The sequence below is a fragment of the Stegostoma tigrinum genome, chromosome 11 (assembly GCF_030684315.1).
Source record: "Stegostoma tigrinum isolate sSteTig4 chromosome 11, sSteTig4.hap1, whole genome shotgun sequence".
In the NCBI taxonomy this organism is placed as follows: Eukaryota; Metazoa; Chordata; class Chondrichthyes; order Orectolobiformes; family Stegostomatidae; genus Stegostoma; species Stegostoma tigrinum.
In genome coordinates, this window is record NC_081364.1 from 89,069,223 (window position 1) to 89,094,340 (window position 25,118).

Genomic DNA, 25,118 nt, shown 5'->3' on the forward strand with positions numbered 1-25,118 from the left:
ACAGTTCACTCGGGGCCCTGCGCCACAGTTCACTCGGTGCCCTGCGCCACAGTTTACCCGGTGCCCTGCGCCACAGTTCACTCGGTGCCCTGCGCCGCAGTTCACTCGGTGCCCTGCGCCGCAGTTCACTCGGGGCCCTGCGCCACAGTTCACCCGTTGTCCTGCGCCACAGTTCACACGGTACTCTGCGCCACAGTTCACTCGGTGCCTGATGCACAGTTCACTCGGTGCCCTGCGCCACAGTTCACTCGGTGCCCTGCGCCACAGTTCACTCGGTGCCTGATGCACAGTTCACTCGGTGCCCTGCGCCACAGTTCACCCGTTGCCCTGATGCACAGTTCACTCGGTGCCCTGCGGCACAGTTCACCCGGTGCCCTGCGCCACAGTTCACTCGGTGCCCTGTGCCACAGTTCACTCGGTGCCCTGCGCCACAGTTAACCCGGTGCCCTGCGCCACAGTTCACCCGGTGGCCTGATGCACAGTTCACTCGGTGCCCTGCGCCACAGTTCACTCGGTGCCCTGCGCCACAGTTCACACGGTGCCCTGCGCCACAGTTCACTCGGTGACTGATGCACTGTTCACTCGTTGCCCTGCGCCACACTTCACTCGGTGCCCTGCGCCACAGTTCACTCGGAGCCCTGCGCCACAGTTCACTCGGTGCCCTGCGCCACAGTTCACTGGGTGCCCTCCGCCACAGTTAACCCGGTGCCCTGCACCACAGTTCACTCGGTGCCTGATGCACAGTTCACCCGGTGCCCTGCGCCACAGTTCCCTCGGTGCCCTGCGCCACACATCACTCGGTGCCCTGCGCCACACTTCACTCGGTGCCCTGCGCCACACTTCACTCGGTGCCCTGCGCCACACTTCACTCGGTGCCCTGCGCCACACTTCACTCTGTGCCCTGCGCCACACTTCACCCGGTGTCCTGCGCCACAGTTCACCCGGTGTCCTGCGCCACAGTTCACTCGGTGCCCTGCGCCACAGTTCACACAGTGCCTGATGCACAGTTAACCCGGTGCCCTGCGCCACAGTTCACCCGGTGCCCTGCGCCACAGTTCACCCGGTGCCCTGCGCCACAGTTCACTCGGTGCCTGATGCACAGTTCACTCGGTGCCCTGCGCCTCAGTTCACTCGGTGCCCTGCGCCACAGTTAACCCGGTGCCCTGCGCCACAGTTCACCCGGTGCCCTGCGCCACAGTTCACCCGGTGCCCTGCGCCACAGTTCACTCGGTGCCTGATGCACAGTTCACTCGGTGCCCTGCGCCAGAGTTCACTCGGTGCCCTGCGCCACAGTTCACTCGGTGCCCTGCGCCACAGTTCACTCGGTGCCCTGCGCCACAGTTCACTCGGTGCCCTGCGCCACAGTTAACCCGGTGCCCTGCGCCACAGTTCACCCGGTGACCTGATGCACAGTTCACTCGGTGCCCTGCGCCACAGTTCACTCGGTGCCCTGCGCCACAGTTTACTCGGTGCCCTGCGCCACAGTTCACTCGGTGCCCTGCGCCACAGTTCACTCGGTGCCCTGCGCCACAGTTCACTCGGTGCCCTCCGCCACAGTTCACTCGGTGCCCTGCGCCACAGTTGACCCGTTGCCCTGATGCACAGTTCACTCGGTGCCCTGCGCCACAGTTCACTCGGTGCCCTGCGCCACAGTTGACCCGTTGCCCTGATGCACAGTTCACTCGGTGCCCTGCGCCACAGTTCACCCGGTGCCCTGCGCCACAGTTCACTCGGTGCCCTGTGCCACAGTTCACTCGGTGCCCTGCGCCACAGTTAACCCGGTGCCCTGCGCCACAGTTCACCCGGTGGCCTGATGCACAGTTCACTCGGTGCCCTGCGCCACAGTTCACTCGGTGCCCTGCGCCACAGTTCACACGGTGCCCTGCGCCACAGTTCACTCGGTGACTGATGCACAGTTCACTCGTTGACCTGCGCCACACTTCCCTCGGTGCCCTGCGCCACAGTTCACTCGGAGCCCTGCGCCACAGTTCACTCGGTGCCCTGCGCCACAGTTCACTGGGTGCCCTGCGCCACAGTTAACCCGGTGCCCTGCGCCACAGTTCACTCGGTGCCTGATGCACAGTTCACCCGGTGCCCTGCGCCACAGTTCCCTCGGTGCCCTGCGCCCCACATCACTCGGTGCCCTGCGCCACACTTCACTCGGTGCCCTGCGCCACACTTCACTCGGTGCCCTGCGCCACACTTCACTCGGTGCCCTGCGCCACACTTCACCCTGTGCCCTGCGCCACAGTTCATCCGGTGTCCTGCGCCACAGTTCACTCGGTGCCCTGCGCCACAGTTCACTCGGTGCCTGATGCACAGTTCACACGGTGCCCTGCGCCACAGTTCACCCGTTGCCCTGCACCACAGTTCACCCGGTACCCTGCGCCACAGTTCACTCGGTGCCTGATGCACAGTTCACTCGGTGCCCTGCGCCACAGTTCACTCGGTGCCTGATGCACAGTTCACTCGGTGCCCTGCGCCACAGTTCACTCGGTGCCCTGCGCCACAGTTCACCCGGTGCCCTGCGCCACAGTTCACTCGTTGCCTGATGCACAGTTCACTTGGTGCCCTGCGCCACAGTTCACCCGGTGCCCTGCGCCACACTTGACTCGGTGCCCTGCGCCACACTTCACTCGGTGCCCTGTGACACACTTCACTCGGTGCCCTGCGCCACACTTCACTCGGTGCCCTGCGCCACACATCTCTCGGTGCCCTGCGCCACAGTTCACTCGGTGCCTGATGCACAGTTCACTCGGCGCCCTGCGCCACAGTTCACTCGGTGCCCTGCGCCACAGTTCACTCGGTGCCTGATGCACAGTTCAGTCGGTGCCCTGCGCCACAGTTCACTCGGTGCCCTGCGCCACAGTTCACTCGGTGCCTGATGCACAGTTCACTCGGTGCCCTGCGCCACAGTTAACCCGGTGCACTGCGCCACAGTTCACCCGGTGCCCTGTGCCACAGTTCACCCGGTGCCCTCCGCCACAGTTCACTCGGTGCCTGATGCACAGTTCACTCGGTGCCCTGCGCCACAGTTCACTCGGTGCCCTGCGCCACAGTTAACCCGGTGCCCTGCGCCACAGTTCACCCGGTGCCCTGCGCCACAGTTCACCCGGTGCCCTGCGCCACAGTTCACCCGGTGCCTGATGCACAGTTCACTCGGTGCCCTGCGCCACAGTTCACTCGGTGCCCTGCGCCACAGTTCATTCGGTGCCCTGCGCCACAGTTCACTCGGTGCCCTGCGCCACAGTTCACTCGGTGCCCTGCGCCACAGTTAACCCGGTGCCCTGCGCCACAGTTCACCCGGTGCCCTGATGCACAGTTCACTCGGTGCCCTGCGCCACAGTTCACTCGGTGCCCTGCGCCACAGTTTACTCGGTGCCCTGCGCCACAGTTCACTCGGTGCCCTGCGCCACAGTTCACTCGGTGCCCTGCGCCACAGTTCACTCGGTGCCCTCCGCCACAGTTCACTCGGTGCCCTGCGCCACAGTTGACCCGTTGCCCGGATGCACAGATCACTCGGTGCCCTGCGCCACAGTTCACCCGGTGCCCTGCGCCACAGTTCACTCGGTGCCCTGTGCCACAGTTCACTCGGTGCCCTGCGCCACAGTTAACCGGGTGCCCTGCGCCACAGTTCACCCGGTGGCCTGATGCACAGTTCACTCGGTGCCCTGCGCCACAGTTCACTCGGTGCCCTGCGCCACAGTTCACACGGTGCCCTGCGCCACAGTTCACTCGGTGACTGATGCACAGTTCACTCGTTGCACTGCGCCACACTTCACTCGGTGCCCTGCGCCACAGTTCACTCCGAGCCCTGCGCCACAGTTCACTGGGTGCCCTGCGCCACAGTTAACCCGGTGCCCTGCGCCACAGTTCACTCGGTGCCTGATGCACAGTTCACCTGGTGCCCTGCGCCACAGTTCCCTCGGTGCCCTGCGCCACACATCACTCGGTGCCCTGCGCCACACTTCACTCGGTGCCCTGCACCACACTTCACTCGGTGCCCTGCGCCACACTTCACTCGGTGCCCTGCGCCACACTTCACCCTGTGCCCTGCGCCACAGTTCACCCGGTGTCCTGCGCCACAGTTCACTCGGTGCCTGATGCACAGTTCACTCGGTGCCCTGCGCCACAGTTCACTCGGTGCCCTGCGCCACAGTTCACTCGGTGCCCTGCGCCACAGTTCACTCGGTGCCCTGCGCCACAGTTCACCCGGTGCCCTGCGCCACAGTTCACTCGGTGCCTGATGCACAGTTCACTCGGTGCCCTGCGCCACAGTTCACTCGGTGCCCTGCGCCACAGTTCACTCGGTGCCCTGCGCCAAAGTTCACTCGGTGCCTGATGCACAGTTCACTCGGTGCCCTGCGCCACAGTTCACCCGTTGCCCTGCGCCACAGTTCACCCGGTACCCTGCGCCACAGTTCACTCGGTGCCTGATGCACAGTTCACTCGGTGCCCTGCGCCACAGTTCACTCGGTGCCTGATGCACAGTTCACTCGGGGCCCTGCGCCACAGTTCACTCGGTGCCCTGCGCCACAGTTCACCCGGTGCCCTGCGCCACAGTTCACTCGGTGCCCTGCGCCGCAGTTCACTCGGTGCCCTGCGCCGCAGTTCACTCGGGGCCCTGCGCCACAGTTCACCCGTTGTCCTGCGCCACAGTTCACCCGGTACCCTGCGCCACAGTTCACTCGGTGCCTGATGCACAGTTCACTCGGTGCCCTGCGCCACAGTTCACTCGGTGCCCTGCGCCACAGTTCACTCGGTGCCTGATGCACAGTTCACTCGGTGCCCTGCGCCACAGTTCACCCGTTGCCCTGATGCACAGTTCACTCGGTGCCCTGCGGCACAGTTCACCCGGTGCCCTGCGCCACAGTTCACTCGGTGCCCTGTGCCACAGTTCACTCGGTGCCCTGCGCCACAGTTAACCCGGTGCCCTGCGCCACAGTTCACCCGGTGGCCTGATGCACAGTTCACTCGGTGCCCTGCGCCACAGTTCACTCGGTGCCCTGCGCCACAGTTCTCACGGTGCCCTGCGCCACAGTTCACTCGGTGACTGATGCACTGTTCACTCGTTGCCCTGCGCCACACTTCACTCGGTGCCCTGCGCCACAGTTCACTCGGAGCCCTGCGCCACAGTTCACTCGGTGCCCTGCGCCACAGTTCACTGGGTGCCCTCCGCCACAGTTAACCCGGTGCCCTGCACCACAGTTCACTCGGTGCCTGATGCACAGTTCACCCGGTGCCCTGCGCCACAGTTCCCTCGGTGCCCTGCGCCACACATCACTCGGTGCCCTGCGCCACACTTCACTCGGTGCCCTGCGCCACACTTCACTCGGTGCCCTGCGCCACACTTCACTCGGTGCCCTGCGCCACACTTCACTCGGTGCCCTGCGCCACACTTCACTCTGTGCCCTGCGCCACACTTCACCCTGTGCCCTGCGCCACAGTTCACCCGGTGTCCTGCGCCACAGTTCACTCGGTGCCCTGCGCCACAGTTCACTCGGTGCCTGATGCACAGTTAACCCGGTGCCCTGCGCCACAGTTCACCCGGTGCCCTGCGCCACAGTTCACCCGGTGCCCTGCGCCACAGTTCACTCGGTGCCTGATGCACAGTTCACTCGGTGCCCTGCGCCTCAGTTCACTCGGTGCCCTGCGCCACAGTTAACCCGGTGCCCTGCGCCACAGTTCACCCGGTGCCCTGCGCCACAGTTCACCCGGTGCCCTGCGCCACAGTTCACTCGGTGCCTGATGCACAGTTCACTCGGTGCCCTGCGCCACAGTTCACTCGGTGCCCTGCGCCACAGTTCACTCGGTGCCCTGCGCCACAGTTCACTCGGTGCCCTGCGCCACAGTTCACTCGGTGCCCTGCGCCACAGTTAACCCGGTGCCCTGCGCCACAGTTCACCCGGTGACCTGATGCACAGTTCACTCGGTGCCCTGCGCCACAGTTCACTCGGTGCCCTGCGCCACAGTTTACTCGGTGCCCTGCGCCACAGTTCACTCGGTGCCCTGCGCCACAGTTCACTCGGTGCCCTGCGCCACAGTTCACTCGGTGCCCTCCGCCACAGTTCACTCGGTGCCCTGCGCCACAGTTGACCCGTTGCCCTGATGCACAGTTCACTCGGTGCCCTGCGCCACAGTTCACTCGGTGCCCTGCGCCACAGTTGACCCGTTGCCCTGATGCACAGTTCACTCGGTGCCCTGCGCCACAGTTCACCCGGTGCCCTGCGCCACAGTTCACTCGGTGCCCTGTGCCACAGTTCACTTGTTGCCCTGCGCCACAGTTAACCCGGTGCCCTGCGCCACAGTTCACCCGGTGGCCTGATGCACAGTTCACTCGGTGCCCTGCGCCACAGTTCACTCGGTGCCCTGCGCCACAGTTCACACGGTGCCCTGCGCCACAGTTCACTCGGTGCCTGATGCACAGTTCACACGGTGCCCTGCGCCACAGTTCACCCGTTTCCCTGCACCACAGTTCACCCGGTACCCTGCGCCACAGTTCACTCGGTGCCTGATGCACAGTTCACTCGGTGCCCTGCGCCACAGTTCACTCGGTGCCTGATGCACAGTTCACTCGGTGCCCTGCGCCACAGTTCACTCGGTGCCCTGCGCCACAGTTCACCCGGTGCCCTGCGCCACAGTTCACTCGTTGCCTGATGCACAGTTCACTCGGTGCCCTGCGCCACAGTTCACCCGGTGCCCTGCGCCACACTTGACTCGGTGCCCTGCGCCACACTTCACTCGGTGCCCTGCGCCACACTTCACTCGGTGCCCTGCGCCACACTTCACTCGGTGCCCTGCGCCACACATCTCTCGGTGCCCTGCGCCACAGTTCACTCGGTGCCTGAAGCACAGTTCACTCGGCGCCCTGCGCCACAGTTCACTCGGTGCCCTGCGCCACAGTTCACTCGGTGCCTGATGCACAGTTCACTCGGTGCCCTGCGCCACAGTTCACTCGGTGCCCTGTGCCACAGTTCACTCGGTGCCCTGCGCCACAGTTAACCCGGTGCCCTGCGCCACAGTTCACCCGGTGCCCTGTGCCACAGTTCACCCGGTGCCCTCCGCCACAGTTCACTCGGTGCCTGATGCACAGTTCACTCGGTGCCCTGCGCCACAGTTCACTCGGTGCCCTGCGCCACAGTTAACCCGGTGCCCTGCGCCACAGTTCACCCGGTGCCCTGCGCCACAGTTCACCCGGTGCCCTGCGCCACAGTTCACCCGGTGCCTGATGCACAGTTCACTCGGTGCCCTGCGCCACAGTTCACTCGGTGCCCTGCGCCACAGTTCATTCGGTGCCCTGCGCCACAGTTCACTCGGTGCCCTGCGCCACAGTTCACTCGGTGCCCTGCGCCACAGTTAACCCAGTGCCCTGCGCCACAGTTCACCCGGTGCCTGATGCACAGTTCACTCGGTGCCCTGCTCCACAGTTCACTCGGTGCCCTGCGCCACAGTTCACTCGGTGCCCTGAGCCACAGTTAACCCGGTGCCCTGCGCCACAGTTCACTCGGTGCCCTGCGCCACAGTTCACTCGGTGCCCTGCTCCACAGTTCACTCGGTGCCCTGCGCCACACTTCACTCGGTGCCCTGCGCCACACTTCACTCGGTGCCCTGCCCCACACTTCACTCGGTGCCCTGCGCCACACTTCACTCGGTGCCCTGCACCACACTTCACTCGGTGACCTGCGCCACACTTCACTCGGTGCCCTGCGCCACACTTCACTCGGTGCCTGATGCACAGTTCACCCGGTGCCCTGCGCCACAGTTCACTCGGTGCCTGATGCACAGTTCACCCGGTGCCCTGCGCCACAGTTCCCTCGGTGCCCTGCGCACAGTTCACTCGGTGCCCTGCGCCACAGTTCATTCGGTGCGCTGCGCCACACTTCACTCGGTGCCCTGCGCCACACTTCACTCGGTGCCCTGCGCCACACTTCACTCGGTGCCCTGCGCCACACTTCACTCGGTGCCCTGCGCCACACTTCACTCGGTGCCCTGCGCCACACTTCACTCGGTGCCCTGCGCCACAGTTAACCCGGTGCCCTGCGCCACAGTTCACCCGGTGCCCTGATGCACAGTTCACTCGGTGCCCTGCGCCACAGTTCACTCGGTGCCCTGCGCCACAGTTCACTCGGTGCCTGATGCACAGTTCACTCGGTTCCCTGCGCCACAGTTAACCCGGTGCCCTTCGCCACAGTTCACCCGGTGCCCTGCGCCACAGTTCACTCGGTGCCTGATGCACAGTTCACTCGGTGCCCTGCGCCACAGTTCACTCGGTGCCCTGCGCCACAGTTCACTCGGTGCCCTGCGCCACAGTTCACTCGGTGCCCTGCGCCACAGTTAACCCGGTGCCCTGCGCCACAGTTCACCCGGTGCCCTGATGCACAGTTCACTCGGTGCCCTGCGCCACAGTTCACTGGGTGCCCTGCGCCACAGTTAACCCGGTGCCCTGCGCCACAGTTCACTCGGTGCCTGATGCACAGTTCACCCGGTGCCCTGCGCCACAGTTCCCTCGGTGCCCTGCGCCCCACATCACTCGGTGCCCTGCGCCACACTTCACTCGGTGCCCTGCGCCACACTTCACTCGGTGCCCTGCGCCACACTTCACTCGGTGCCCTGCGCCACACTTCACTCGGTGCCCTGCGCCACACTTCACCCTGTGCCCTGCGCCACAGTTCACCCGGTGTCCTGCGCCACAGTTCACTCGGTGCCCTGCGCCACAGTTCACTCGCTGCCTGATGCACAGTTCACTCGGTGCCCTGCGCCACAGTTCACCCGTTGCCCTGCACCACAGTTCACCCGGTACCCTGCGCCACAGTTCACTCGGTGCCTGATGCACAGTTCACTCGGTGCCCTGCGCCAAAGTTCACTCGGTGCCTGATGCACAGTTCACTCGGTGCCCTGCGCCACAGTTCATTCGCTGCCCTGCGCCACAGTTAACCCGGTGCCCTGCGCCACAGTTCACTCGGTGCCTGATGCACAGTTCACCTGGTGCCCTGCGCCACAGTTCCCTCGGTGCCCTGCGCCACACATCACTCGGTGCCCTGCGCCACACTTCACTCGGTGCCCTGCACCACACTTCACTCGGTGCCCTGCGCCACACTTCACTCGGTGCCCTGCGCCACACTTCACCCTGTGCCCTGCGCCACAGTTCACCCGGTGTCCTGCGCCACAGTTCACTCGGTGCCTGATGCACAGTTCACTCGGTGCCCTGCGCCACAGTTCACTCGGTGCCCTGCGCCACAGTTCACTCGGTGCCCTGCGCCACAGTTCACTCGGTGCCCTGCGCCACAGTTCACCCGGTGCCCTGCGCCACAGTTCACTCGGTGCCTGATGCACAGTTCACTCGGTGCCCTGCGCCACAGTTCACTCGGTGCCCTGCGCCACAGTTCACTCGGTGCCCTGCGCCAAAGTTCACTCGGTGCCTGATGCACAGTTCACTCGGTGCCCTGCGCCACAGTTCACCCGTTGCCCTGCGCCACAGTTCACCCGGTACCCTGCGCCACAGTTCACTCGGTGCCCTCCGCCACAGTTCACTCGGTGCCCTGCGCCACAGTTGACCCGTTGCCCTGATGCACAGTTCACTCGGTGCCCTGCGCCACAGTTCACTCGGTGCCCTGCGCCACAGTTGACCCGTTGCCCTGATGCACAGTTCACTCGGTGCCCTGCGCCACAGTTCACCCGGTGCCCTGCGCCACAGTTCACTCGGTGCCCTGTGCCACAGTTCACTTGTTGCCCTGCGCCACAGTTAACCCGGTGCCCTGCGCCACAGTTCACCCGGTGGCCTGATGCACAGTTCACTCGGTGCCCTGCGCCACAGTTCACTCGGTGCCCTGCGCCACAGTTCACACGGTGCCCTGCGCCACAGTTCACTCGGTGCCTGATGCACAGTTCACACGGTGCCCTGCGCCACAGTTCACCCGTTTCCCTGCACCACAGTTCACCCGGTACCCTGCGCCACAGTTCACTCGGTGCCTGATGCACAGTTCACTCGGTGCCCTGCGCCACAGTTCACTCGGTGCCTGATGCACAGTTCACTCGGTGCCCTGCGCCACAGTTCACTCGGTGCCCTGCGCCACAGTTCACCCGGTGCCCTGCGCCACAGTTCACTCGTTGCCTGATGCACAGTTCACTCGGTGCCCTGCGCCACAGTTCACCCGGTGCCCTGCGCCACACTTGACTCGGTGCCCTGCGCCACACTTCACTCGGTGCCCTGCGCCACACTTCACTCGGTGCCCTGCGCCACACTTCACTCGGTGCCCTGCGCCACACATCTCTCGGTGCCCTGCGCCACAGTTCACTCGGTGCCTGAAGCACAGTTCACTCGGCGCCCTGCGCCACAGTTCACTCGGTGCCCTGCGCCACAGTTCACTCGGTGCCTGATGCACAGTTCACTCGGTGCCCTGCGCCACAGTTCACTCGGTGCCCTGTGCCACAGTTCACTCGGTGCCCTGCGCCACAGTTAACCCGGTGCCCTGCGCCACAGTTCACCCGGTGCCCTGTGCCACAGTTCACCCGGTGCCCTCCGCCACAGTTCACTCGGTGCCTGATGCACAGTTCACTCGGTGCCCTGCGCCACAGTTCACTCGGTGCCCTGCGCCACAGTTAACCCGGTGCCCTGCGCCACAGTTCACCCGGTGCCCTGCGCCACAGTTCACCCGGTGCCCTGCGCCACAGTTCACCCGGTGCCTGATGCACAGTTCACTCGGTGCCCTGCGCCACAGTTCACTCGGTGCCCTGCGCCACAGTTCATTCGGTGCCCTGCGCCACAGTTCACTCGGTGCCCTGCGCCACAGTTCACTCGGTGCCCTGCGCCACAGTTAACCCAGTGCCCTGCGCCACAGTTCACCCGGTGCCTGATGCACAGTTCACTCGGTGCCCTGCTCCACAGTTCACTCGGTGCCCTGCGCCACAGTTCACTCGGTGCCCTGAGCCACAGTTAACCCGGTGCCCTGCGCCACAGTTCACTCGGTGCCCTGCGCCACAGTTCACTCGGTGCCCTGCTCCACAGTTCACTCGGTGCCCTGCGCCACACTTCACTCGGTGCCCTGCGCCACACTTCACTCGGTGCCCTGCCCCACACTTCACTCGGTGCCCTGCGCCACACTTCACTCGGTGCCCTGCACCACACTTCACTCGGTGACCTGCGCCACACTTCACTCGGTGCCCTGCGCCACACTTCACTCGGTGCCTGATGCACAGTTCACCCGGTGCCCTGCGCCACAGTTCACTCGGTGCCTGATGCACAGTTCACCCGGTGCCCTGCGCCACAGTTCCCTCGGTGCCCTGCGCACAGTTCACTCGGTGCCCTGCGCCACAGTTCATTCGGTGCGCTGCGCCACACTTCACTCGGTGCCCTGCGCCACACTTCACTCGGTGCCCTGCGCCACACTTCACTCGGTGCCCTGCGCCACACTTCACTCGGTGCCCTGCGCCACACTTCACTCGGTGCCCTGCGCCACACTTCACTCGGTGCCCTGCGCCACAGTTAACCCGGTGCCCTGCGCCACAGTTCACCCGGTGCCCTGATGCACAGTTCACTCGGTGCCCTGCGCCACAGTTCACTCGGTGCCCTGCGCCACAGTTCACTCGGTGCCTGATGCACAGTTCACTCGGTTCCCTGCGCCACAGTTAACCCGGTGCCCTTCGCCACAGTTCACCCGGTGCCCTGCGCCACAGTTCACTCGGTGCCTGATGCACAGTTCACTCGGTGCCCTGCGCCACAGTTCACTCGGTGCCCTGCGCCACAGTTCACTCGGTGCCCTGCGCCACAGTTCACTCGGTGCCCTGCGCCACAGTTAACCCGGTGCCCTGCGCCACAGTTCACCCGGTGCCCTGATGCACAGTTCACTCGGTGCCCTGCGCCACAGTTCACTGGGTGCCCTGCGCCACAGTTAACCCGGTGCCCTGCGCCACAGTTCACTCGGTGCCTGATGCACAGTTCACCCGGTGCCCTGCGCCACAGTTCCCTCGGTGCCCTGCGCCCCACATCACTCGGTGCCCTGCGCCACACTTCACTCGGTGCCCTGCGCCACACTTCACTCGGTGCCCTGCGCCACACTTCACTCGGTGCCCTGCGCCACACTTCACTCGGTGCCCTGCGCCACACTTCACCCTGTGCCCTGCGCCACAGTTCACCCGGTGTCCTGCGCCACAGTTCACTCGGTGCCCTGCGCCACAGTTCACTCGCTGCCTGATGCACAGTTCACTCGGTGCCCTGCGCCACAGTTCACCCGTTGCCCTGCACCACAGTTCACCCGGTACCCTGCGCCACAGTTCACTCGGTGCCTGATGCACAGTTCACTCGGTGCCCTGCGCCAAAGTTCACTCGGTGCCTGATGCACAGTTCACTCGGTGCCCTGCGCCACAGTTCATTCGCTGCCCTGCGCCACAGTTCACCCGGTGCCCTGCGCCACAGTTCACTCGTTGCCTGATGCACAGTTCACTCGGTGCCCTGCGCCACAGTTCACCCGGTGCCCTGCGCCACACTTGACTCGGTGCCCTGCGCCACACTTCACTCGGTGCCCTGCGCCACACTTCACTCGGTGCCCTGCGCCACACTTCACTCGGTGCCCTGCGCCACACTTCACTCGGTGCCCTGCGCCACACATCTCTCGGTGCCCTGCGCCACAGTTCACTCGGTGCCTGATGCACAGTTCACTCGCCGCCCTGCGCCACAGTTCACTCGGTGCCCTGCGCCACACTTCACTCGGTGCCCTGCACCACACTTCACTCGGTGACCTGCGCCACACTTCACTCGGTGCCCTGCGCCACAGTTCACTCGGTGCCTGATGCACAGTTCACCCTGTGCCCTGCGCCACAGTTCACCCGGTGCCCTGCGCCACAGTTCACTCGGTGACCTGCGCCACACTTCACTCGGTGCCCTGCGCCACAGTTCACTCGGTGCCCTGCGCCACAGTTCACTCGGTGCCCTGCGCCACACTTCACTCGGTGCCTGATGCACAGTTCACCCTGTGCCCTGCGCCACAGTTCACCCGGTGCCCTGCGCCACAGTTCACTCGGTGCCTGATGCACAGTTCACCCGGTGCCCTGCGCCACAGTTCCCTCGGTGCCCTGCGCACAGTTCACTCGGTGCCCTGCGCCACAGTTCATTCGGTGCGCTGCGCCACACTTCACTCGGTGCCCTGCGCCACAGTTCACTCGGTGCCCTGCGCCACAGTTCACTCGGTGCCCTGCGCCACAGTTAACCCGGTGCCCTGCGCCACAGTTCACCCGGTGCCCTGCACCACAGTTCACTCGGTGCCTGATGCACAGTTCACTCGGTTCCCTGCGCCACAGTTAACCCGGTGCCCTTCGCCACAGTTCACCCGGTGCCCTGCGCCACAGTTCACTCGGTGCCCTGCACCACAGTTCACTCGGTGCCTGATGCACAGTTCACTCGGTTCCCTGCGCCACAGTTAACCCGGTGCCCTTCGCCACAGTTCACCCGGTGCCCTGCGCCACAGTTCACTCGGTGCCTGATGCACAGTTCACTCGGTGCCCTGCGCCACAGTTCACTCGGTGCCCTGCGCCACAGTTCACTCGGTGCCCTGCGCCACAGTTCACTCGGTGCCCTGCGCCACAGTTAACCCGGTGCCCTGCGCCACAGTTCACCCGGTGCCCTGATGCACAGTTCACTCGATGCCCTGCGCCACAGTTCACTCGGTGCCCTGCGCCACAGTTCACTCGGTGCCCTGCGCCACAGTTCCCTCGGTGCCCGGCGACAGTTCACTCGGTGCCCTGCGCCACACTTGACTCGGTGCCCTGCGCCACACTTGACTCGGTGCCCTGCGCCACACTTGACTCGGTGCCCTGCGCCACACTTCACTCGGTGCCCTGCGCCACACTTCACTCGGTGCCCTGCGCCACACTTCACTCGGTGCCTGATGCACAGTTCACTGGGTGCCCTGCGCCACAGTTCACTTGGTGCCCTGCGCCACAGTTCACTCGGTGCCCGGCGACAGTTCACTCGGTGCCCTGCGCCACACTTGACTCGGTGCCCTGCGCCACACTTCACTCGGTGCCCTGCGCCACACTTCACTCGGTGCCCTGCGCCACACTTCACTCGGTGCCCTGCGCCACACTTCACTCGGTGCCCTGCGCCACACATCTCTCGGTGCCCTGCGCCACAGTTCACTCGGTGCCTGATGCAAAGTTCACTCGGCGCCCTGCGCCACAGTTCACTCGGTTCCCTGCGCCACAGTTCACTCCGTGCCTGATGCACAGTTCACTCGGTGCCCTGCGCCACAGTTCACTCGGTGCCCTGCGCCACAGTTCACTCGGTGCCTGATGCACAGTTCACTCGGTGCCCTGCGCCACAGTTAACCCGGTGCCCTGCGCCACAGTTCACCCGGTGCCCTGCGCCACAGTTCACCCGGTGCCCTGCGCCACAGTTCACTCGGTGCCTGATGCACAGTTCTCTCGGTGCCCTGCGCCACATTTCACTCGGTGCCCTGCGCCACAGTTAACCCGGTGCCCTGCGCCACAGTTCACCCGGTGCCCTGCGCCACAGTTCACCCGGTGCCCTGCGCCACAGTTCACCCGGTGCCTGATGCACAGTTCACTCGGTGCCCTGCGCCACAGTTCACTCGGTGCCCTGCGCCACAGTTCACACGGTGCCCTGCGCCACAGTTCACTCGGTGCCCTGCGCCACAGTTCACTCGGTGCCCTGCGCCACAGTTCACTCGGTGCCCTGCGCCACAGTTCACTCGGTGCCCTGCGCCACAGTTCACTCGGTGCCCTGCGCCACAGTTAACACGGTGCCCTGCGCCACAGTTCACCCGGTGCCCTGATGCACAGTTCACTCGGTGCCCTGCGCCACAGTTCACTCGGTGCCCTGCGCCACAGTTTACTCGGTGCCCTGCGCCACAGTTCTCTCGGTGCCATACGCCACAGTTCACTCGGTGCCCTGCGCCACAGTTCACTCGGTGCCCTGCGCCACAGTTCACTCGGTGCCCTCCGCCACAGTTCACTCGGTGCCCTGCGCCACAGTTGACCCGTTGCCCTGATGCACAGTTCACTCGGTGCCCTGCGGCACAGTTCACCCGGTGCCCTGCGCCACAGTTCACTCGGTGCCCTGTGCCACAGTTCACTCGGTGCCCTGCGCCACAGTTAACCCGGTGCCCTGCGCCACAGTTCACCCGGTGGCCTGATGCACAGTTCACTCGGTGCCCTGCGCCACAGTTCACTCGGTGCCCTGCGCCACAGTTCACACGGTGCCCTGCGCCACAGTTCACTCGGTGACTGATGCACTGTTCACTCGTTGCCCTGCGCCACACTTCACTCGGTGCCCTGCGCCACAGTTCACTCGGAGCCCTGCGCCACAGTTCACTCGGTGCCCTGCGCCACAGTTCACTGTGTGCCCTCCGCCACAGTTAACCCGGAGCCCTGCACCACAGTTCACTCGGTGCCTTATGCACAGTTCACCCGATGCCCTGCGCCACAGTTCCCTCGGTGCCCTGCGCCACACATCACTCGGTGCCCTGCGCCACACTTCACTCGGTGCCCTGCGCCACACTTCACTCGGTGCCCTGCGCCACACTTCACTCGGTGCCCTGCGCCACACTTCACTCTGTGCCCTGCGCCACACTTCACCCTGTGCCCTGCGCCACAGTTCACCCGGTGTCCTGCGCCACAGTTCACTCGGTGCCCTGCGCCACAGTTCACTCGGTGCCTGATGCACAGTTAACCCGGTGCCCTGCGCCACAGTTCACCCGGTGCCCTGCGCCACAGTTCACCCGGTGACCTGCGCCACAGTTCACTCGGTGCCTGATGCACAGTTCACTCGGTGCCCTGCGCCTCAGTTCACTCGGTGCCCTGCGCCACAGTTAACCCGGTGCCCTGCGCCACAGTTCACTCGGTGCCCTGCGCCACAGTTCACCCGGTGCCCTGCGCCACAGTTCACTCGGTGCCTGATGCACAGTTCACTCGGTGCCCTGCGCCACAGTTCACTCGGTGCCCTGCGCCACAGTTCACTCGGTGCCCTGCGCCACAGTTCACTCGGTGCCCTGCGCCACAGTTCACTCGGTGCCCTGCGCCACAGTTAACCCGGTGCCCTGCGCCACAGTTCACCCGGTGACCTGATGCACAGTTCACTCGGTGTCCTGCGCCACAGTTCACTCGGTGCCCTGCGCCAAGTTTACTCGGTGCCCTGCGCCACAGTTCACTCGGTGCCCTGCGCCACAGTTCACTCGGTGCCCTGCGCCACAGTTCACTCGGTGCCCTGCGCCACAGTTCACTCGGTGCCCTGCGCCACAGTTGACCCGTTGCCCTGATGCACAGTTCACTCGGTGCCCTGCGCCACAGTTCACCCGGTGCCCTGCGCCACAGTTCACTCGGTGCCCTGTGCCACAGTTCACTCGGTGCCCTGCGCCACAGTTAACCCGGTGCCCTGCGCCACAGTTCACCCGGTGGCCTGATGCACAGTTCTCTCGGTGCCCTGCGCCACAGTTCACTCGGTGCCCTGCGCCACAGTTCACACGGTGCCCTGCGCCACAGTTCACTCGGTGACTGATGCACAGTTCACTCGTTGACCTGCGCCACACTTCCCTCGGTGCCCTGCGCCACAGTTCACTCGGAGCCCTGCGCCACAGTTCACTCGGTGCCCTGCGCCACAGTTCACTGGGTGCCCTGCGCCACAGTTAACCCGGTGCCCTGCGCCACAGTTCACTCGGTGCCTGATGCACAGTTCACCCGGTGCCCTGCGCCACAGTTCCCTCGGTGCCCTGCGCCCCACATCACTCGGTGCCCTGCGCCACACTTCACTCGGTGCCCTGCGCCACACTTCACTCGGTGCCCTGCGCCACACTTCACTCGGTGCCCTGCGCCACACTTCACCCTGTGCCCTGCGCCACAGTTCATCCGGTGTCCTGCGCCACAGTTCACTCGGTGCCCTGCGCCACAGTTCACTCGGTGCCTGATGCACAGTTCACACGGTGCCCTGCGCCACAGTTCACCCGTTGCCCTGCACCACAGTTCACCCGGTACCCTGCGCCACAGTTCACTCGGTGCCTGATGCACAGTTCACTCGGTGCCCTGCGCCACAGTTCACTCGGTGCCTGATGCACAGTTCACTCGGTGCCCTGCGCCACAGTTCACTCGGTGCCCTGCGCCACAGTTCACCCGGTGCCCTGCGCCACAGTTCACTCGTTGCCTGATGCACAGTTCACTTGGTGCCCTGCGCCACAGTTCACCCGGTGCCCTGCGCCACACTTGACTCGGTGCCCTGCGCCACACTTCACTCGGTGCCCTGCGCCACACTTCACTCGGTGCCCTGCGCCACACTTCACTCGGTGCCCTGCGCCACACATCTCTCGGTGCCCTGCGCCACAGTTCACTCGGTGCCTGATGCACAGTTCACTCGGCGCCCTGCGCCACAGTTCACTCGGTGCCCTGCGCCACAGTTCACTCGGTGCCTGATGCACAGTTCAGTCGGTGCCCTGCGCCACAGTTCACTCGGTGCCCTGCGCCACAGTTCACTCGGTGCCTGATGCACAGTTCACTCGGTGCCCTGCGCCACAGTTAACCCGGTGCACTGCGCCACAGTTCACCCGGTGCCCTGTGCCACAGTTCACCCGGTGCCCTCCGCCACAGTTCACTCGGTGCCTGATGCACAGTTCACTCGGTGCCCTGCGCCACAGTTCACTCGGTGCCCTGCGCCACAGTTAACCCGGTGCCCTGCGCCACAGTTCACCCGGTGCCCTGCGCCACAGTTCACCCGGTGCCTGATGCACAGTTCACTCGGTGCCCTGCGCCACAGTTCACTCGGTGCCCTGCGCCACAGTTCATTCGGTGCCCTGCGCCACAGTTCACTCGGTGCCCTGCGCCACAGTTCACTCGGTGCCCTGCGCCACAGTTAACCCGGTGCCCTGCGCCACAGTTCACCCGGTGCCCTGATGCACAGTTCACTCGGTGCCCTGCGCCACAGTTCACTCGGTGCCCTGCGCCACAGTTTACTCGGTGCCCTGCGCCACAGTTCACTCGGTGCCCTGCGCCACAGTTCACTCGGTGCCCTGCGCCACAGTTCACTCGGTGCCCTCCGCCACAGTTCACTCGGTGCCCTGCGCCACAGTTGACCCGTTGCCCGGATGCACAGATCACTCGGTGCCCTGCGCCACAGTTCACTCGGTGCCCTGCGCCACAGTTCACTCGGTGCCCTGCGCCACAGTTCACTCGGTGCCCTGCGCAACAGTTAACCCGGTGCGCTGCGCCACAGTTCACCCGGTGACCTGATGCACAGTTCACTCGGTGTCCTGCGCCACAGTTCACTCGGTGCCCTGCGCCACAGTTTACTCGGTGCCCTGCGCCACAGTTCACTCGGTGCCCTGCGCCACAGTTCACTCGGTGCCCTGCGCCACAGTTCACTCGGTGCCCTCCGCCACAGTTCACTCGGTGCCCTGCGCCACAGTTGACCCGTTGCCCTGATGCACAGTTCACTCGGTGCCCTGCGCCACAGTTCACTCGGTGCCCTGCGCCACAGTTGACCCGTTGCCCTGATGCACAGTTCACTCGGTGCTCTGCGCCACAGTTCACCCGGTGCCCTGCGCCACAGTTCACTCGGTGCCCTGTGCCACAGTTCACTCGGTGCCCTGCGCCACAGTTAACCCGGTGCCCTGCGCCACAGTTCACCCGGTGGCCTGCGCCACAGTTAACCCGGTGCCCTGCGCCACATTTCACTCGGTGCCCTGCGCCACAGTTGACCCGTTGCCCGGATGCACAGATCACTCGGTGCCCTGCGCCACAGTTCACCCGGTGCCCTGCGCCACAGTTCACTCGGTGCCCTGTGCCACAGTTCACTCGGTGCCCTGCGCCACAGTTAACCGGGTGCCCTGCGCCACAGTTCACCCGGTGGCCTGATGCACAGTTCACTCGGTGCCCTGCGCCACAGTTCACTCGGTGCCCTGCGCCACAGTTCACACGGTGCCCTGCGCCACAGTTCACTCGGTGACTGATGCACAGTTCACTCGTTGCACTGCGCCACACTTCACTCGGTGCCCTGCGCCACAGTTCACTCGGAGCCCTGCGCCACAGTTCACTGGGTGCCCTGCGCCACAGTTAACCCGGTGCCCTGCGCCACAGTTCACTCGGTGCCTGATGCACAGTTCACCTGGTGCCCTGCGCCACAGTTCCCTCGGTGCCCTGCGCCACACATCACTCGGTGCCCTGCGCCACACTTCACTCGGTGCCCTGCACCACACTTCACTCCGTCCCCTGCGCCACACTTCACTCGGTGCCCTGCGCCACACTTCACTGGGTGCCCTGCGCCACAGTTAACCCGGTGACCTGCGCCACAGTTCACTCGGTGCCTGATGCACAGTTCACCCGGTGCCCTGCGCCACAGTTCCCTCGGTGCCCTGCGCCACACATCACTCGGTGCCCTGCGCCACACTTCACTCGGTGCCCTGCGCCACACTTCACTCGGTGCCCTGCGCCACACTTCACTCGGTGCCCTTCGCCACACTTCACTCGGTGCCCTGCGCCACACTTCACTCTGTGCCCTGCGCCACACTTCACCCTGTGCCCTGCGCCACACTTCACCCTGTGCCCTGCGCCACAGTTCACCTGGTGTCCTGCGCCACAGTTCACTCGGTGCCTGATGCACAGTTCACTCGGTGCCCTGCGCCACACTTCACTCGGTGCCCTGCGCCACAGTTCACTCGGTGCCCTGCGCCACAGTTCACTCGGTGCCCTGCGCCACAGTTCACTCGGTGCTCTGCGCCACAGTTCACACGGTGCCCAGCGCCACAGTTCACTCGGTGACTGATGCACAGTTCACTCGTTGCCCTGCGCCACACTTCACTCGGTGCCCTGCGCCACAGTTCACTCGGAGCCCTGCGCCACAGTTCACTCGGTGCCCTGCGCCACAGTTCACTGGGTGCCCTGCGCCACAGTTAACCCGGTGCCCTGCGCCACAGTTCACTCGGTGCCTGATGCACAGTTCACCCGGTGCCCTGCGCCACAGTTCCCTCGGTGCCCTGCGCCACACATCACTCGGTGCCCTGCGCCACACTTCACTCGGTGCCCTGCGCCACACTTCACTCGGTGCCCTGCGCCACACTTCACTCGGTGCCCTTCGCCACACTTCACTCGGTGCCCTGCGCCACACTTCACTCTGTGCCCTGCGCCACACTTCACCCTGTGCCCTGCGCCACACTTCACCCTGTGCCCTGCGCCACAGTTCACCCGGTGTCCTGCGCCACAGTTCACTCGGTGCCTGATGCACAGTTCACTCGGTGCCCTGCGCCACACTTCACTCGGTGCCCTGCGCCACAGTTCACTCGGTGCCCTGCGCCACAGTTCACTCGGTGCCCTGCGCCACAGTTCACTCGGTGCCTGATGCACAGTTCACTCGGTGCCCTACGCCACAGTTCACCCGTTGCCCTGCGCCACAGTTCACCCGGTACCCTGCGCCACAGTTCAATCGGTGCCTGATGCACAGTTCACTCGGTGCCCTGCGCCACAGTTCACTCGGTGCCTGATGCACAGTTCACTCGGTGCCCTGCGCCACAGTTCACTCGGTGCCCTGCGCCACAGTTCACGCGGTGCCCTGCGCCACAGTTCACTCGGTGCCTGATGCACAGTTCACTCGGTGCCCTGCGCCACAGTTCACCCGGTGCCCTGCGCCACAGTTCACTCGGTGCCTGCTGCACAGTTCACTCGGTGCCCTGCGCCACAGCTCACTCGGTGCCCTTCGCCACAGTTCACTCGGTGCCCTGCGCCGCAGTTCACTCGGTGCCCTGCGCCACAGTTCACTCGGTGCCTGATGCACAGTTCACTCGGTGCCCTGCGCCACACTTCACCCGGTGCCCTGCGCCACAGTTCACTCGGTGCCCTGCGCCACAGTTCACTCGGTGCCTGATGCACAGTTCACTCGGTGCCCTGCGCCACAGTTCACCCGTTGCCCTGCGCTACAGTTCACCCGGTACCCTGCGCCACAGTTCACTCGGTGCCTGATGCACAGTTCACTCGGTGCCCTGCGCCACAGTTCACTCGGTGCCTTGCGCCACAGTTCACCCGCTGCCCTGCGCCACAGTTCACCCGGTGCCTGATGCACAGTTCACTCGGTGCCCTGCGCCACAGTTCACCCGGTGCCCTGCGCCACAGTTCACTCAGTGCCTGATGCACAGTTCACCCGGTGCCCTGCGCCACAGTTCACTCGGTGCCTGCTGCACAGTTCACTCGGTGCCCTGCGCCACAGCTCACTCGGTGCCCTGCGCCACAGTTCACTCGGTGCCCTGCGCCACAGTTCACTCGGTGCCCTGCGCCACAGTTCACTCGGTGCCCTGCGCCACACTTCACTCGGTGCCCTGCGCCAAAGTTAACCCGGTGCCCTGCGCCACAGTTCACTCGGTGCCCTGCGCCACAGTTAACCCGGTGCCCTGCGCCACAGTTAACCCGGTGCCCTGCGCCACAGTTAACTCGGTGCCCTGCGCCACAGTTCACTCGGTGCCCTGCGACACAGTTGACTCGGTGCCCTGCGCCACAGTTAACCCGGTGCCCTGCGCCACAGTTCACCCGGTGCCCTGATGCACAGTTCACTCGGTGCCCTGCACCACAGTTCACTCGGTGCCCTGCGCCACAGTTCACCCGGTGCCCTGCGCCACAGTTCACCCGGTGACCTGCGCCACAGTTCACCCGGTGCCCTGCGCCACAGTTCACTCGGTTCCCTGCTCCACAGTTCACTCGGTGCCCTGCGCCACAGTTCACTGGGTGCCTGATGCACAGTTCACTCGGTGCCTGATGCACAGTTCACCCGGTGCCCTGCGCCACAGTTCCCTCGGTGCCCTGCGCCACACATCACTCGGTGCCCTGCGCCACACTTCACTCGGTGCCCTGCGCCACACTTCACTCGGTGCCCTGCGCCACACTTCACTCGGTGCCCTGCGCCACACTTCACTCGGTGCCCTGCGCCACACTTCACTCTGTGCCCTGCGCCACACTTCACCCTGTGCCCTGCGCCACACTTCACCCTGTGCCCTGCGCCACAGTTCACCCGGTGTCCTGCGCCACAGTTCACTCGGTGCCTGATGCACAGTTCACTCGGTGCCCTGCGCCACACTTCACTCGGTGCCCTGCGCCACAGTTCACTCGGTGCCCTGCGCCACAGTTCACTCGGTGCCCTGCGCCACAGTTCACTCGGTGCCTGATGCACAGTTCACTCGGTGCCCTACGCCACAGTTCACCCGTTGCCCTGCGCCACAGTTCACCCGGTACCCTGCGCCACAGTTCAATCGGTGCCTGATGCACAGTTCACTCGGTGCCCTGCGCCACAGTTCACTCGGTGCCTGATGCACAGTTCACTCGGTGCCCTGCGCCACAGTTCACTCGGTGCCCTGCGCCACAGTTCACCCGGTGCCCTGCGCCACAGTTCACTCGGTGCCTGATGCACAGTTCACTCGGTGCCCTGCGCCACAGTTCACCCGGTGCCCTGCGCCACAGTTCACTCGGCGCCTGCTGCACAGTTCACTCGGTGCCCTGCGCCACAGCTCACTCGGTGCCCTGCGCCACAGTTCACTCGGTGCCCTGCGCCGCAGTTCACTCGGTGCCCTGCGCCACAGTTCACTCGGTGCCTGATGCACAGTTCACTCGGTGCCCTGCGCCACACTTCACCCGGTGCCCTGCGCCACAGTTCACTCGGTGCCCTGCGCCACAGTTCACTCGGTGCCTGATGCACAGTTCACTCGGTGCCCTGCGCCACAGTTCACCCGTTGCCCTGCGCCACAGTTCACCCGGTACCCTGCGCCACAGTTCACTCGGTGCCTGATGCACAGTTCACTCGGTGCCCTGCGCCACAGTTCACTCGGTGCCTTGCGCCACAGTTCACCCGGTGCCCTGCGCCACAGTTCACCCTGTGCCTGATGCACAGTTCACTCGGTGCCCTGCGCCACAGTTCACCCGGTGCCCTGCGCCACAGTTCACTCAGTGCCTGATGCACAGTTCACCCGGTGCCCTGCGCCACAGTTCACTCGGTGCCTGCTGCACAGTTCACTCGGTGCCCTGCGCCACAGCTCACTCGGTGCCCTGCGCCACAGTTCACTCGGTGCCCTGCGCCACAGTTCACTCGGTGCCCTGCGCCACAGTTCACTCGATGCCCTGCGCCACACTTCACTCGGTGCCCTGCGCCAAAGTTAACCCGGTGCCCTGCGCCACAGTTCACTCGGTGCCCTGCGCCACAGTTAACCCAGTGCCCTGCGCCACAGTTAACCCGGTGCCCTGCGCCACAGTTAACTCGGTGCCCTGCGCCACAGTTCACTCGGTGCCCTGCGACACAGTTGACTCGGTGCCCTGCGCCACAGTTAACCCGGTGCCCTGCGCCACAGTTCACCCGGTGCCGTGATGCACAGTTCACTCGGTGCCCTGCACCACAGTTCACTCGGTGCCCTGCGCCACAGTTCACCCGGTGCCCTGCGCCACAGTTCACCCGGTGACCTGCGCCACAGTTCACCCGGTGCCCTGCGCCACAGTTCACTCGGTTCCCTGCTCCACAGTTCACTCGGTGCCCTGCGCCACAGTTCACTGGGTGCCTGATGCACAGTTCACTCGGTGCCCTGCGCCACAGTTAACCCGGTGCCCTGCGCCACAGTTCACCCGGTGCCCTGCGCCACAGTTCACTCGGTGCCTGATGCACAGTTCACTCGGTGCCCTGCGCCACATTTCACTCGGTGCCCTGCGCCACAGTTCACTCGGTGCCCTGCGCCACACTTCACTCGGTGCCCTGCGCCACACTTCACTCGGTGCCCTGCGCCACACTTCCCTCGGTGCCCTGCGTCACACTTCACTCGGTGCCCTGCGGCACACTTCACTCGGTGCCCTGCGCCACACTTCACTCGGTGCCCTGCGCCACACTTCACTCGGTGCCTGATGCACAGTTCACTCGGTGCCCTGCGCCACAGTTCACTCGGTGTCCTGCGCCACAGTTAACCCGGTGCCCTGCGCCACAGTTCACTCTGTGCCTGATGCACAGTTCACTCGGTGCCCTGCGCCACAGTTCACCCGGTGCCCTTCGCCACAGTTCACTCGGTGCCTGATGCACAGTTCACTCGGTGCCCTGCGCCACAGTTCACTCGGTGCCCTGCGCCACAGTTCACTCGGTGCCCTGCGCCACAGTTCACTCGGTGCCCTGCGCCACAGTTCACTCAGTGCCCTGCGCCACAGTTAACCCGGTGCCCTGCGCCACAGTTCACCCGGTGCCCTGATGCACAGTTCACTCGGTGCCCTGCGCCACAGTTCACTCGGTGCCCTGCGCCACAGTTCACTCGGTGCCCTGCGCCACAGTTCACCCGGTGCCCTGCGCCACAGTTCACCCGGTGCCTGATGCACAGTTCACTCGGTGCCCTGCTCCACAGTTCACTCGGTGCCCTGCGCCACAGTTCACTCGGTGCCCTGAGCCACAGTTAACCCGGTGCCCTGCGCCACAGTTCACTCGGTGCCCTGCGCCACAGTTCACTCGGTGCCCTGCTCCACAGTTCACTCGGTGCCCTGTGCCACACTTCACTCGGTGCCCTGCCCCATACTTCACTCGGTGCCCTGCGCCACACTTCTCTCGGTGCCCTGCTCCACAGTTCACTCGGTGCCCTGCGCTTAAGTTAACCCGGTGCCCTGCGCCACAGTTCACTCGGTGCCCTGCTCCACACTTCACTCGGTGCCCTGCGCCTAAGTTAACCCGGTGCCCTGCGCCACAGTTCACTCGGTGCCCTGCGCCACAGTTAACCCGGTGCCCTGCGCCACAGTTAACCCGGTGCCCTGCGCCACAGTTAACTCGGTGCCCTGCGCCACAGTTCACTCGGTGCCCTGCGCCACAGTTGACTCGGTGCCCTGCGCCACAGTTAACCCGGTGCCCTGCGCCACAGTTCACCCGGTGCCCTGATGCACAGTTCACTCGGTGCCCTGCGCCACAGTTCACTCGGTGCCCTGCGCCACAGTTCACTCGGTGCCAAGCGCCACAGTTCTCCCGGTGCCCTGCGCCACAGTTCACCCGGTGCCCTGCGCCACAGTTCACTCGGTTCCCTGCTCCACAGTTCACTCGGTGCCCTGCGCCACAGTTCACTGGGTGCCTGATGCACAGTTCACTCGGTGCCCTGCGCCACAGTTAACCCGGTGCCCTGCGCCACAGTTCACCCGGTGCC